This window comes from Tyto alba, unplaced genomic scaffold (genome assembly GCF_018691265.1).
Source record: "Tyto alba isolate M040663 unplaced genomic scaffold, T.alba_DEE_v4.0 Super-Scaffold_13, whole genome shotgun sequence".
Lineage (NCBI taxonomy): Eukaryota > Metazoa > Chordata > Aves > Strigiformes > Tytonidae > Tyto > Tyto alba.
This window is the reverse complement of record NW_024881275.1, coordinates 28,855,219-28,871,722: the sequence shown is the minus strand read 5'-3', so window position 1 is coordinate 28,871,722 and position 16,504 is coordinate 28,855,219. Positions and strand designations below refer to the sequence as shown.

General features: G+C 40.3%; 1 protein-coding gene across 1 annotated transcript in view; it reads right to left on the bottom strand.

Annotated features, from left to right (window-relative positions):
* ST8SIA4 (ST8 alpha-N-acetyl-neuraminide alpha-2,8-sialyltransferase 4) overlaps positions 1 to 16,504 on the bottom strand; it is a 59,761-nt gene that overhangs the window by 4,822 nt on the left and 38,435 nt on the right. The gene's annotated exons all lie outside the window — the stretch shown is intronic.

Sequence of the window (16,504 nt, the reverse complement as noted above, 5' to 3'; positions counted from 1 at the left end):
GTTAAGATAAACAGCAGCCACACACACAGTTGTACTGGTCAAACTGTGGCAATGAGTGGCTGCAAGTAAGGGAGGTAAGCAAGTTATTACATAGTGTTACCACACAAACCTGAATCATTGCACTGTATTGCTATATTATTTGTTGCAGGCTGTGAATTGTTTCTACCACAGCCTAGACAGGGGGTCAAGGGAGATAAGCCTCATCAGACCACAGTTAGGCTTGTGTTAAACAGGGTTACAATATGGTTGGAACTCTGAGTATGTGACCAGATTGATTTAAATGCATTTAGCAGTGTAGCAGGAGGAATATCCCACCCACCACTATGAGACCGGATAGCAAAAATATGTCTTTAATCATAGCTTAAAGTGTCTTAAAAGCATCAGATATCATGCAACATTAAAAATAACCATCCCATTGAAACTGGTCTTTTCAGTTTCACTCTTTGCCAAAACCATAGAGCCTAAAGTCTGGTGTCTTTGAATCACAGACACATATGCATGTGAAATATAATTTTTTTTGCATAGTACTCAGTTTCTTTATTGAAAGCTGAAGGACTCTACAAGCAGAACCATTTCTAGGGTTAGCAATTGCTTCTCCAAAGCCAACAGAAGGAACGGCTCAGAATTTTGTTTGGCTGTAAAAAACAGGATGGTAAAAAGCATATTTAAGAAGCAAATGCAATGGGGAATGGTTAAATGTACAAATGACAAATATATTGCACGTAAGTTTTTTTGTTGTTTTCACATAGAGATTTCTGAGATAAGATGCTAAGTAGTTTGGTTTCTACTCTGATAAACTGCAACATTTTAAAACAAGCAAGCCAAAGGAGAGACTCCAATTCTAGAAAATTTTTTTAAAAATATTTTTTCATAGAAAAGTTATTGAAAAATCAAAGCTGACCACTTTTGGCACTTCATATCACAGATACAGTGAAACAGATTAAGAGTGAAAGATAATTGTTTAACTCTTATCTCTTCAAAAGTCGGTAGTCACTCGAATCACATGCAGTCAGCTATCTATGTGAATGTCTCTACCCAAACAGCAATCAAACCTGATGCATCTGGTATGACAGGGTTGTGGTTTGGGCTCAGAGGGCAAATGAGCACCATGCAGCTGCTCACTCACCCTTTCCCCCTCAGGAATGGGAAGAAGAAAATACAGCAAAAGGCTCAGGAATCCAGGTAAGGACAGGGTGGGATGACTCACCCATTACAGTCACAGGCAAAAGACTCATTAGGGCATGCAAAAAAGAACATACATTTATTTCAGACACTAAGAACAACAACACTTAACAGACAGAGTGGGACAATGAGATGCATTTTCACATCTTAAAAACACCTTTCCCCCACCCCTCCCTTCTTCCAGGGCTCAGCTTTGCTCCCAGTTTCTCTACTTCCTCCCCTCTGGCAGCTCAGGGGCAGAGAATGGGTGTGTGTGTGTGTGTGTTCAGTCCTATTGATTCTTCCTCCTCAGGGGGAGGACTCCTCACAATCTGTTGTCGTTTGACCTTGGTCACCCCGCAGTCGCTCACCCACCCTCCCTCCACTTGGGAATGGGGAGGGAATCGGAGGGGCAAAGGGAGACTCACAGGTTGAGATAAAAACAGTTTAATAACAGTGACAGAACAATACACTGACAGCAGTATCAGCAGGTAATGTACAATACAGCTGCTCACCCCCCGCCGACCAACACCCACCTGCTCCCAGCTGGTGATCCCAAACACAAAGGCCCCACAGCCACACTCCCAGAAGTGAGAGCCCCTCCCAGCCCGCTCCTGCCTTTATATAGTGAGCGTAATGTCACATGACATGGACTATCGGCCGATCGGGGCCCAGCCCTCCAGCTGTGCTCCCCCCGCCCCCGCACACAGGTGAGGGCACTGGGACCTGGGGAGCCCCTGGGGTCTCAGGGTGCTGCAGCACTCCTCCCGCTGCCAGACCAACGGGAACTCTAGTCCAGCCCCAACCAGGACACATTCTCCCCTGCTCCAATGTGGTTTGCCTCTCGCGGAGGACAGTCCTCCATGAACTTTCTCCTATGTGAGTCCTTCCCACAGGTCACAGCCCTCCCCGAACTGCTCCAGCATGGAACTCCTCTGCGTATTGCAATCCTTCCAGAGCTGAACTACAACAATGGAGGCTTCTTCCCACAAAGTCATGGCCTTCTTTGTGCACAGACACCTGCTTTGACATGGGGTCCTCCATGGGCTGTAGGTGGGCATCTCCTCCACTGTGGACCTCCATGGGCAGCAGAGGGGGTGGCTTGCCCTCTCACCATGGGCCACACGGGAGTCTCTCCTCTGGTGCATCTCCCCCCACTCTCCTCCTTTCTTTCACTGACCACCGTGTTTGCACAGGTGTCTCCCTCAGAACTCATCTACACAACTCCCGCTCCTTCTCCCAGGTTCCCCTTTTTAAACATGTTATTGCAGAGGCACATATTGGCTTGGCCTTGGCACAGAGACGTTGGTTAAAACTTGGAGCCAGGGAAGCTTCAAGAAGCTTCTCACATGGGGCCACTGCTACAGTCCCCTTCACTGCTACCAGAAACCCCTGCCATACACACAAACCCAGCACAAGGGCACAACTGCACTTATCCCAGCTGAATTTCACCCTTCCAGGAATAGGATGATCACAGCAGAGAATGAAACTAATAGTAAACAGGTGGATCTAAATAACTGAAAAGGACACTACATCTTCTTATTTTAAAGTTTCTGTACAAGAATAAGTATGTAATAAAGGAATAAGACATAATAAAGAATCTCTCACAATTTTCTAATATAAATGCAAATATTTTCTTCGGCTTGTCATATTCAATAATATTCATAATACAAAAGGAAGTTTAACTGTTTGGTTTCTCTTAAAATTTAAAATATGAAAAATACGGCACTTGCTGTACTTACTATCAAAATTTTGCAACTAGGGATCAATTCTATTTCAGATGAAAAAAACCACAAGTAATTCAATGAATGAAACAGAGGCATTCAGTGCTCCACACTGAAGCTTCCTGTACATCATCTGATGTCTACAAATCCCTGGCTCCCAGTCTCTGCTTGAATTGATAAAATCGCTTGTGTGTTGTAAGCACTCTTTGTGATTTTAGTCCTGAAATACATGTGTCATCTTAGTCACTCAAGTAGCTACTCTAATACGAAACTTAGTTAAGGCTGATTTTTAGAGATTGATTGAGATCATAAAAACGCTTTGACCAATGAGCACTTTTGTACCTGCTTTCAGCTTCTGGAACTTTTTTATAACTTTAGTTTTAAGCCTAAAGATACCCTTCCTACCTATTTATCTGCAATGCACTCGTTTTCTGTATAACTAAGGTTACAGTGTGGGGGAAGCAACTTATCACTGAGCCAAAAGAGAATCTCTTCTTTCTCATAATTACTCTCTAGATCTTCATCCATGACCAACTCCTGATTTTCAGGGTGGATACAGAAATAAGTTTAACTGAAAAATGAATGGGTGCATTTTGCCATGTTAGAAAATGGAGTCTGATATTTAAGCATCACTATTAAGCCCGTAAGTGGAAGGATGCAGTCACAGAGTACACCACTATGTGGCTTCACTCACTTGTTCTCTTGATAACTATTCTAAAATAACTCCTTTGTGGGGCCATGCTGTAAAGCAGACTACTGAATTTATCAAAATGTACCAACATGTAAACACACTTAATTTCTATAACACTGATGACTTGAAGTTGAGTAGCTTGAACTTGAACAGATCTCACTTCAAATTACTTCTAATTACATGGCTGATGGTAACTTAGTAAAGACACTGGCAATATATCATGACTTTCAGCTTAATACTCAGAAGTTAAAAATAAACCACCAGTGGTAAGGGAAAAACACAGTACTGCTAAACATGAAAAAAAAAAATATGCAAAAAGATAGTATGTTGAGCTATCTGAAATAAGGAAGGCCAGTTCAGTACTTGATTTAGATAAGTTCATATATTTGATTTTTATAAAATTACACTTAACTATCAGGATTGTAACAGATAACTAAAAATAGCACAATACGCCATATAATTAAAAGGATACCTTCCTCAGAGCAGGGGACAGCAAAATTCTCTCATGAAAAGAAGGTATGCTCAAGCAGGTAATGGTTCTGCTAACTATGCCCTTCTGCTCCCATTCTTTCTTCTGGTATCATCTTATTTTCACCTCAGCTCCTCATCCCAAATCCAAGCACCTTTGCCTCCAAAACCTTTTTAACTGATTCAGACATATTATGTAGTAAGTCACAGCCACACACTTTAGACCTTCTCTTTCATCCAGTCCAGTACTTTTCAACAATCCTTTTTTTTATTGGGCATACTCACTTCCAAGAGATTTAATATGATTTCAAATCTGAACAGTGATCTCCTGCATGTTTCACTGTTTGTTACATATAAAAGTGAAAATAATCAAAGACATCTTTCAGTGTTTCTGTTAAGACTGGAAATAAGTATTCTCAATAATGGATTTGTGCCAGCAATTTTTTAATACTTTCCGACGCTCTAGTCATAAAGAAAATGTGTTTTCCTTCCTTTTAAATGCGATTATCTTACTGAAATATAGTTCTTACATGCAGATCCACACCGTGAATAAAATACTTGCATGTTTTAATATTCTGTATGTAAAAATGTAATTTTTGGCAAAAAGTCTTCTTTACCTCTGCTAAGATAATAAGAACTAGGCTAAAGGAGAAAGACTTATTTGTTAGATACAATAATTTGATTTTAAATTGAGATATAAGGATGAAAGTTAAACATCTCAGTAATGACTTTTACCAGAATCATAGATCATTCAGGTTGAAATGGACATCAGCAGATCTCTAAAGTCCAACCTCTTTCTCAAAGTGGTGTCCCTCTGCTGCTGCTGCTGCTGGGGCCTGTGCTCTAGCCCAACCACCTCTGTAGCCCCAGCTCAACTTGCTGCAGTTGGCCACTATCCTTCCTATGTTAGGACAACCCAAAATGCAGCACAGTACTCCAGATACAGTCTAACAAGTGCTGAGTAGAGAGGGACAATCACTTTCCTCAAGTAACCAGCTGTGCTCCTATCAATACAGACCCAGATGTTTTTGGCCTTTTGCTGACAAGAAGCACTGATGGCTTGTGCTCTTGCTGCCTGCCAAAATGCCCAGGTTCCTTCCAGCAGAGCTGATGCCAGCCACTCAAGTCAATCCCCAGCCTGTACTGCTGCAAGGGTTACCTATTCCTAAGTGTGGGACTTCATTTGTCTTTGCTGAATTTCACAAGGCTCCTGTGTGCCTACTCACCCAGCCCAATCATCCAGCTAGACTTTGAGCCATCTAGTTGTCCAGTCATCTGGATCACAATATTATAATCTGAATGCAAGAATATTGCATGAGACAGTGCCAGAAGCCTTGCTACCACTGAGGTATATGACATGCAGTGCTCTACCCTCATGCACAAAGTACAGGATATTCATAAAATGCTCAATTATTTCACCAGCTAAACTTACTGAAAGTGTACAACTGTCTCTTCATGAAGCAAGTCTCTTCTAAAGGGGTCTTATCTTTCTCAGGTAAAATCACATTCTGTTCTTATTCACACTGACAACAAACAATGCATTCTAAATCCTACTGTTAGGAATTTAAAAAGTTTTGTCATTTTCTTGTGAAAGCTTATTTTCATACTACTATAAGCAAGCTAAAAAACATGACTTCCTAGTAAAATATTACAGTTTCCTACTATCTAGGAGAAAAACTGGGTTGAAAGCTATAATCAGTAGCCATCAGTAGCTCTCCATCGGTAGGAAGTTGTACATACCATGGGTGGAAAGTAGAGGATAAGACTGAAAATACAAAATATGCCTGACAGATTTAAGGAAAAAAACAAAAAACAAAAAACAAAAAAACAAAAACAAAACCACCAAATAGTTTAACAAACAGGAAATGTAAGTTATGCAGAGAATTGCCTGCAAAGGCTAGCAAAGGACTCCTAAGATGCTAGTTCTTCAGAGATGCATGTGGAGGCTAGAACTGGTGTTGACTGCATGCAAGTCAACCAGGCAAAATACAGATATGTTTACTGTAACTTGTTTGTAATTTTAGGTATTTGAATGTCAATTCTTGCCATCCCAGAAGGCTTTAATTTCCAAGTAAAGAAGCAGAAAGCTTCTCTTTGCCAGGAACCTCCAGTCCCACACTGAATATATGTATGTTGCTACCAGATGACTTCTTGCAGCTATTGACAAAATTAAATTAAAATGAACACATAAAAATATAGACATCTGTTTTAAAAATAGTTAATGTTAAAATGATCTCTGACAAGATTGTCATACAATGACTAATATATGCAACAATTGATGCCGATCATCATTACATTAAGTGGATATTGGGGAATTCAAATGACAGTTTACTCTGCTACTGTTGAATAGATGAGTTGTGACTAGATTAAAACATGAGATGTGCTTTCCCAGGGGGGTACTCAAAATTCTATTTGCCATCTAAGGCAAGGAAAAGCAGATATGATGGACTACATTCAAATATCAGATAATTTAGCATATTTAACATCTTTATTTGCGCTATCTAAATATTGCATAGGATTTCTAAGTATACATGAAATCAGAACCTGGTTGTGTATACTTCAGTGGAACTCCCTTCTCTGAACAAGACTGAATCCAAGAAAACATATGTTAAAACCCCGAAAAGCTCGAAAGACTTTATACCAAGATCTGTTCATTGAGCGGCAAGCTGATCTCCAAGTAAACCCACTCATACACGCTTGCCCATTACTGAAATTCTGTTCCTTCTACAGCCATTACATGGAGAGAATATTTTTTAAAAGAGCTTTCTGAGGAATCTTATATGGTATCTGAAAAGTTGAAATATTAGCTTTAAAAACAATATAGGGAAAAAATATCATAAGAAAGAAGACAAAACATTTCAGTGTTACTCTAAAGTAGGAGAAGCTAGAGGAAGTAAATGGCCTCAATTATATTCTCTCAAAAAATATTGTAGAACAGGAAAAGACACAGAGAAAATACATCGGAAGTATAAAGCAATTTCTGTATGATAGAGTAAACAGAGTCGCTTGAAAGAGACAACTTAAGCAGGGATATAGCAGAAAGCTCCAAAATTATGTAGTGTGTAAAGAAGGCAAATGGAGATTTAATTACTACTTTAACACAAGCACTGTAACATAAAAACTATAGACCCAGTGGAGTTACTCAGTGGCAGATCTACAATGAACAGATAAAAGTACTTTTTTTTTTATACAAGACACCATTGAACAGTGGAATTCATTGCAACAGGATGTTTTGGAAGACAACATCCAACTGACTAAAAAGATGTAAATTGTTAAAATTCCCAACACAGTGGTACAGATGAAGCTCCTTCTCAAGCGCTTGTTAAGCTGTTGGCCATGGGAGTGCATATCATAGGGTAAACGCTTGACATTTCCTCTCCAACTTTTCTTCTAGGCCTCTGTGTTGGCACCAGGCACTGATAAGATCACAGGCTAGAGAGGGATCAGCTTAAATAGACACCTTTATGTTCTCAGACTCAGCATCTGCCTTCTCTAGAAGGTGTTAGCCAAAATAACTTCCTCAAACTCGCAATGAATAGCCTTTGTTTGTGCTTTCATGTCTTCACTGGGGTTAATCACATCAACAATATGAACAATCCTTCAGCTGTCTCTCTCAATTTATGTGAATGCATTAACTAAAAATGCACTATTTGTCATTTTCTTCCTGAGATATACCTTGGGCAAGAGGCCGCACAAGGAACCTAGAGTGTGAAAGAATTAGTGTGAACAATAACACTAAAACTGTGACAGCCAGCAAGGGAAACACTGCTGAGTGTCTAAAATGTGCTTTATAGTTTTCCATATACAATATTCTGAAATAGCATACACAAAAAGCATTTAATTAAAAGGAAAAATGCACTTTATGAAGAGCTGAAACACTCCCCAAAATTGTCACTTGCTTTTCAGCAAACATAATTCACTAATGTTACGTGTTGGATGTTTGTTTGTTTGTCTGTTTTCCTTTACCCCCTACTCTTATGGTATCAAGTAAATTCAAATTCTTGCTTATAAAGCAGATTTCAAGGACACTCTAGAGACTGGATTCTGTCTGCCAATCTTTCTTAGAAAGAGAAAGAAAATACTAGTGCTATCAGTGGTGAATGCAGTCATGTTACATACCTCGCATTGCCACAGCTAAATAAGCACATGGCCATTCAGTGTCACTTGCCATTGCAGAGAATTTTAACCACTGTGAGCATAGTCTTTACTGGCTATAGCAAAATAATACATTAAAGCTCAATGTATCTGTCTTAAAATAAAATGGTTCGTATTCCCTTGTGTAGGAGCCAATTCTTTCTGCTTTGCACCACTGTTCTAGCATGATTTGCTCCCAAAACTGCTTTAATGAACTTTTCAAAAATCACCTCAATAGGAAAAAGATCTGCTAAGGACAAAGAAATATCAAAATATAGCAAAACATTGTCATTCTCGTACCAGGGCATTAACTTGCTGAGCTTAAGACCCGTTAAGCCTATAAACACTTTTCTCATACGTAAAAGGATTTTGGTGTAACACAGCCATAAACTGGGGCAGGAAGGCCTATATATGAAGGAGAAAGCCTACAGGACTAATTAACAGGATACATTTAAGACTGGGAACATGTCTCAACCCTGTGCCACTTAACTGCAACACTTCCAAGCTATCATTATACTTTTATTTATTTGAATCCACACTAGCTCCTTCAGTTTTCACATCTAAAAAAATAAATTATTCACCTAGGTTTAGAAAGAAATCCCAGAATGAATAAGCCTCTTTAATGATTTCATCAAAGTATGTACACAAAGGAAAAGACACATACTTTAATCTTTGATGAACCAATTACAAGTTTTTTTATGTGAAACCATCATTAATTTCAAAATATAAAATGCCCATGCGGCAGAGTCCTTGATTCTTCCTTCATTAAAAAGGACTTTCAAAATTGCTCAACTATTTTTGGATTTTAAAGTAGAAGTGTTCCAGTAGGACAGAGAAACAACAACCCTTCCACGAGAAAAGCCCCCAACAGATATGAGGCAGAGCATGACTGCAAAAAACATAGGCCTCCACCTGGTTACATGGAAGAGGTTGCAAGTTTAAGCTTTTGCATGTGCAGTGTACCTTGTGCTGCAGTACAAAAGGAGAATAAGAGCCATAGTCTCCCATCTCCTTAAGTAACTTCTGGAAGAAAACAGAGTGCATCTGTGTGAAAAACTGATTTTTGACAGGCACAGGGCCTCCTCAGAGCAAACCTACAAGACGAAGCTCTTCTTACAAGTCTGTGAGAAGGCAACACCTCTGCAAAGTTTAGCAATGAGCTACCTAGCACCCTGCTGTCATGACTAAGGCATTCCAGAATATGAACAGAAGTTAAACTGACCAAAATTCTAAATTTTAGAAAAAAACAGGCTGCTTCCCTGTCATGTTTTTTTTTTTTTTTTTTTGTTGTTGGTTTTTTTTTTTTTTTTGGTAGTAGGGGAGGGGGCTACAGGGGTGGCCCTCTGTGAGAAGCTTCTTGAAGCTCCCCCAGCTCCAAGTCAGCCTCACCTCTGCACCTAGGCCGAGTCAATCAGCTGCGCCGCTGCAATAACGTGTTTAAGAAGGGACGTGGTAAATACAAGTTGGACTTGTGACGAGGACTTGCGGCAGCTGTGTGAACACAAAGGTTGGTGGAGGAATGGAGGAAGGAGAGGGGACGTGTGCCAGAGCAGAGATAGCCCTGCAGCCTGTGGTGAGAGGGCAGGGGGTCCCCCGCTGCCACCACCCATGAAGATCTACAGTGGAGCAGACACTGATTTATGGCCTGTAAGGAGCTTCACCTGACTGACTAAGGTGACTGTGCCTGAAGAAGGCTGAGATCTTGCGGGGAAAAGTAGCCCCCACTATTGTAGTTTGGTGCTGGGAGGATTGCAGCATGTGGGGGTGTCCCACGCTGGAGCAGCTCGGGAAGGGCTGCAGCCTGTGGGGGGGATTCTAGTTGGAGAAATTTGGTGTCCCATGCTGGAGAAGCAAGGGAAACGCTGTGGCCCGTGGGAGGGACTCATGTCAGAGGAAGTTTGTGGAAGACTGTCTCCTGTAAGAGGGGGACCACACCGGAGCAGGTGGAGGAAGTTCCAGAAGCTCCCCCCACGGAAGATGGAAGATGCAGCAGCAGTGACTGCACCCCCATTCCCTGCCCCCGTGCTGCTGCGGGGAAGACATAGAGATATTGGGAGCAGAACTGAGCCTTGGAAGAAGGGAAGGGTGGGAGGAAGATGTTCTCAAGATGCGATAATGCTTCTCACTGTCCTACTCTGTAAAGTGTTGTTGTTAGTGTCTGTAATAAATCTATGTTCTTTTTTTCTTCCCCTAGCATGTGTGCCTTTTGCTCATGACCATAATGGGTGATTTACCCCTCCCTGTCCTACCTTGATTCCCAAGCCTGGCTTATTTTTTCCCTTCTCATTGCTGGGAGGCAAGGGAGGAGTGAGAGGCTGTGTGATGCTCAGTTGCTCTCTGAGCTCAAAGCACGACATTCCCTAAACAGTTATGCTTGTATACAAAACTGCTTGTACATAATTTATTTCAACTGATGCCAAATTGTGGGAAACTGGGTGAAGAAAAATTTTTTAGGGTAGAATAAGAACTTAAGCAATCAGTTGAACACCCGCAACATGTTGTCTGTTGCACAGAGGTCCTTGAGCCAGGCAAGCATGATCAACACCTCCTGGGAAATGTATAAAGGGAAAGGCTTAATGCATAAATTGGGAGACTCCTAATCAGAAGCCCTTGTCCTTGAAGATTAAGGCCCTCTGAAAAATAAGGAACTAGCTGAAGCTAAGCAGGAGATAAGAAAGTGCAGACATAAAACAAAGAACGGCCAATTCCAAAGTGCAGACAAAGTTCAAAAAGGGCTCCTCTCCAAAGACCACCAGAGACTGATAGAGACCACCAACGATCCCCATGGAAGCCCCTAGACTTAAACTGCATGTGTAATAATTACTTTAATAATGAGCTTTAGGAAATTTGATTAATATGTATGTAAGAGTGATATAAGCTTTGGCTATTGTAACGTACAATGGACATGTTAGGTGGAATGATTCCCTCATGTCCCTGTCCGAATAAAGTAATGCCGGCTTGTTAATGCTAAACCCAGCATTAAGGATTTTTCATTCCCGATTTCAGGGACACTTACACTTCCAATAGTTAAGACAATTATTTTTTTAGATATTTTACTCTTACCCAATGGAACTGTTTAAACACATGGAAATATTAAAGGCTAAGATAAAATCTTAAAAAATGATGGAGAACGCTTGAACAGGATGACCCTTAAGTATAAAAATGGTAATCAAAAAGCATTTTTGTGAATTTATGAGGATTTCAAATGCAAGGTGGAGATATGTTTAGATGGTTCATAAACGGTCAAATCTAAGCTAATACAAAACACGTCTGTAGCAAGGTACAGTAGCAATGATGAGAAAACAGCACAAAAGTAAAGCATTAACTATGAAAAAACACAGAACAGACAAGTTGAATACCAGGCCCAAGCAACTATTTGCCATAATTTGATAGTCTTTTTCCATTGTTTCATTTCTTCCTCACTCACAGAAAATAAACTATTTTCCTATATCTGTAGCTACAAAGCACAACTACAAACTGACAAATGGATGTTGCCATTCAAAACTTTTCTGTGGCTTGTCAATGTAGTACAAGCTTTTTCTTCTTCAATTTTCTTTCTTCTCCAAATGCTAACCCTACAAAGGACAGGTTAGAGCAAAAGGTGCAGTTTCAGTTCTGTGGAAGTTCATAAGTATATTATGATTTCTTTCAGCAGGGGTTGGATTTCATGAACATAATCTAACAGGCATCTTTCCTCATGACACCTTTTCATGAATGCTATACCCTCTGTTATACAAGTATCTCCCAATTTCCTACAACCCAAGTGGAAAGAAATACCTGGTTTGAACTTCATAAACAATTAGTCTGTATATAATCTAGAAGACAGTTCAGCTCAATCCTTTCTATGCTCTGCAGGTTTCTGTGGGAGTCCAAGCTTTCACTATCAGCCTGTCTTTTATAACCAAGTGGGAAGGTGCAAAATACCCAGCAAAGCTTTTCTGAGTGAGACAGAGTCCTCTTGTCACTCATGACTGGAGACAGTAGTATATTCAGAGAACCTGAGTTAACGGTAGTGCTCATGATCAGTGAATATGATAAGCATAATGTAAGAAAGGTGTGGTGCTGCTTTGTTTATGCAGTTGTGGTACTGTGCTTCAATTAGAGTGTGTCTCTGCCATACCAGATGAACACACTTCTTCAGATTAATGGCTTTAAGTAGTTCTGAGCTGTGCAGTTTTCCTTTGTGATTAAGCATACATTAGGGAACATGTAAAAACCTCTAAACTCGTTGTAATGGGTTAACCAAACCAGACTTCTATACAAATCTTTAAAGACTAAAGATTGGAGCACCTCTACATCTCCATTCCCCAACTGACCATTCAACTCAAGCAAATAACACTTATAAAAGTTAGGCATACCGATAGTGCAAACAAAAAACTTCGGCAGGAAAAGTAGTGTTTGATTTCCATTCTGGAAAGCGCACTGGGTCCAATTCTAACAAAACAGTTATAAACACAAGCAAAAGAAAGTAATTGCATTTTAAGTAAATGGGGCCAGAAATTAAGTATAATTTAGAAGGAGTCAACTGCTATTTTTCTTCTCATATTTTGTAAATATTAATTCCTTCTCTAAAAAAAGTATTGGCTTTAGTCTGGATTAAACAGAAGTGATGAAGCAGAGGGATGGAAGGAAAGAAGAGAAAAATCATAATCAGATTGGAGATATCACATTAATATTTTACTGATTTTACAGAAGGAACTACCTTTGCCTTCATATATAATTTTCTATTAAAAAAAAATAAGAATACCTCCCAAACTCTTTCACACATAAACATATATAGAATTGGGGGAAATAGGGCAAAACAGAGAATGGAAGCATTGCAAAGTGATGGACAAAATAAAATGTTTAGTGTATAGAAAAAAACAGCACTTCTTAACAGCAAAATGAGATGGCAGTCATAGGAGACAGGTATTTTACCTGACTGAGATTTTCAAGCTTTTAGGACACTTACAGCTTAAGCTTATATAGCCTATAAACTTAGAGATAGTGGTTAAGCCACTATCCACCATAGTTGAGAAGTTGTGGCAGTCCAGTGAAGTTCCCACTGACTGGAAAAGGGCTAACATAACCCCTGTTTTTAAAAAGGGAAATAAAGAAGATCCATAGAACTGTAAGCCAGTTATCTCACTTCTGAGCCCAGCCAGATCATGGAGTAGATCCCCCTGGAAAATATGCTAGGGCACATGGAAAAGGTGACTGGTGGGAGCCAACATGTCTTTACTAAGGGAAAATTGTGCCTGACAAATTTTTTGGCCTTCTACAATGGGGTTACAGCATTAGTGGATAAGGCAAGAGCAACTCATATCATCTACCTGGACTTCTGCAAACCTTTTGACACTGTCTTGCATGATGGACCACTTGGTAGATAAGAATTGGCTTGATGGTTGCACTCAAAGAGTTGCAGTCAATAGCTCAATGTCCAAGTGGAGAGCAGTGATGAGTAATGTTCCTCAGGGGTCAGTATTGGGACCAGTGCTGTAACGTATTTGTTGGTGACATGGACAGTGGGATTGAGTCAGCAAGTTTCCCAATGACACCAAGCTGTGCAGTACAGTTGATACACTGGAGGGAAGGGATGCCATCTAGACTGACCTCGAAAGGCTTCAGAAGTGGGCCTGTGCAAACCTCATGAAATTCAGTAAGGTCAAGTGCAAGGTCCTGCACATGGGTAGAGACAAATCCAATCACAAATAGAGTCTGGGCAAAGAGTGTATTGAGATCAGTCCTGTGGAGAAGGACTTGGGAGTTGTAGTGGATGTAAAACCAAGTATGAGCCAGCAATGTGCACTCACAGCCCGGAAAGCCAACTGTACCCTGGGCTGCATCAAAAGAATTGTGGTCAGCGGGTCAAGGGAGGTGACTCTCCACCTCTACACCACTCTTGTGAGACCCCACCTGCATTACAGTGTCCAGATCTGGAGCCCCAAACATAAGAAGGACATGGACCTGCTTGAGCAGGTCCAGAGGAGGGTCACAAATATGATCAAGGGGCTGGAGCACCTCCTTTATGAGGACAGGCTAAGAGAGTTGGGGCTGTTCAGCCTAGAGAAGAGAAGGGTCCAGGGAGACCTTATAAAGGCTTTCCAGTACTTAAATGGCCTACAGGGAAGATGTGGAGGGACTCCTTCTCAGAGAGTGTAGTGATAGAATGAGGGATAACAGTTTTAAACTGAAAGAAGGTTGATTTAGATTAGATATAACAAAGAATTTCTTTACTGTGAGGTTGATGAGACACTGGAACAGGTTGCCCAGAGGAGCTGTGGATGCCTCTTCTCTGGAAGTGCTCAATGACAGGCTGGATGGGGCTTTGAGCAACCTCATCTAGTGGAAAGTGTCCCTGCCCAGGGCAGCAGGGTTGGACATAAATGATCTTTAAGACGCCTTTCAACCCAAACCATTTGATGATTCTATGATTCTGTATCTGTTTTTGAAGCAGAACTCTCTCCTCTGCAAAAGGAAAAGCTCAGCCCTGAGTGGTAACCACTGCTGGAAAACCCTCCTTTCCTCTCCATTCATCTTCTGGGGCTCCCTTCCCATTCAGGGTTGGCACAAGAGACAGCACCACTGCTCCCTGCTGCTGGTACACTTCAAGGACCTAAATGTTGATCCAGACCAACTGTCATGGCAGGCTGGCTTCCTATGCAGAAGTTTGGTCTGTGGCATCAGCAGGGCTGATAACAGGGATCAGCCTCCAGCTGAAGGGTGGAGACACAAGCCCACACTAGGACCCCTCCTATTGCTGGAGCTAAAAATGAGAAATCAGAACCCAAGAGTGAGTCCGATTTCACTTTGGCCACAGGGGCAATTTTCACAGGCAGATATAGGGCAGTGATAAATAAGCAGCCTGCTTTCCACCAGCCCTATTCCCTTCCGAAAGAGCCTTTATTTATATGTCTCAGAGTAGCTATTCACGCCTAAAAAAGGTTATTGAAGCAGGTCCTTGTTAGGAAACCTTGATAATGGCTTGGGCCAGCAAAGATCATGCAACCAAGAAATTAATTTGACCCACATCCTGCACAGTAATGATGAATCCTCTAACAAATGCAAAATGAAAATTTTCCTATTGTATGACTATTAAATATCTATTATCTACTATATATACATAGTATCTCTATATTATTATATTTGTATCTATACATGGAAAATGAAAAACATGTTGACTGCAGAGGAATTGGTGGCATAAGACTTTGCAGTACAAAACAAGAGCAGAAAAACAAAGGGCAACTACTGGTTAAGGCAAACAGCAGATTAGCACCTGTGAAAGGGAACGAACGGATTGAGCAAATCCTGGGAACAAAAATCACCTCATTCAGAACATAACGACTTGGCTCAGACTTTCAGAATGCCAGCTGCAAAGGATTCTTAACTTCATTCTATTTTTACCTGGGAGAGGGCACTATTGGGGAAAAGAAGGGGCCTCCCCTTCTTTGGAAATCATATAGTCACAATGTTTGTTTCAATAAACGATTTCGGTACTCTCAAGTGCTGGTGTCCCTTCAGTATACCACATCTATATATCTATTATGGCATAATATCTATTATGCCATCTACACAATGGCAATTGTACAGATTATACTTCAGATAAGAGAGAAGTTAAGTAATTTTGAATTTTAGTTTCAATTTCAGTTGAATTAATACATAAATATGTCATTGAAATAATATATAATCAAACACAACCACATGTTCATGTTTATCTTGAACTTATGTGCTTTGTCAGACTGTGCCCTGTGGTCCTGACTTTTTCTGGGGATTTGTGAGGGCATGACAAAATGTTCATTAAAAATTACCACATGCAAAGATATTTCCCATGTCAAACATGGGCAAATGAAGTGGAAAAGGAATTTGGTTTGTAACACTACAAGAGTGGGACTAATTAGATAAGACTCTTCAACCACAGTCAATGCTTCTCTGGGAAAGCTATGTCAAATTAACAACACGGAAAAATCTTTTGTTTGAACAAAGATAACAATTCAGCTAAAGGCTAGTAAGGGAAAAAGAACAATGTAGTCTTACGGCAAAGTTATAATAACAGCAATGTGTAGCAGACTGACTGGTGGAGATTGCTAAATGCTTTGAAACACACAGGTAACTTTGGTTTAAATTTATAAAATACACATTTCAAAAACCTATGAAATTCTTGATATTTTATGAAAGCATTACTACAACTTACAACTGATTAGCTTTTTTCTATGAAAACTGTAACAGAATGTTACTAGAGTGGTGTAATTAAAGTGAATAAATTGCACTAATTCTAGCTTTCACCATTAGATCAAGTCTTTCCTACTGATGTGAGTATCTGTTCTTAAACTAATGCCAAGTAAACATA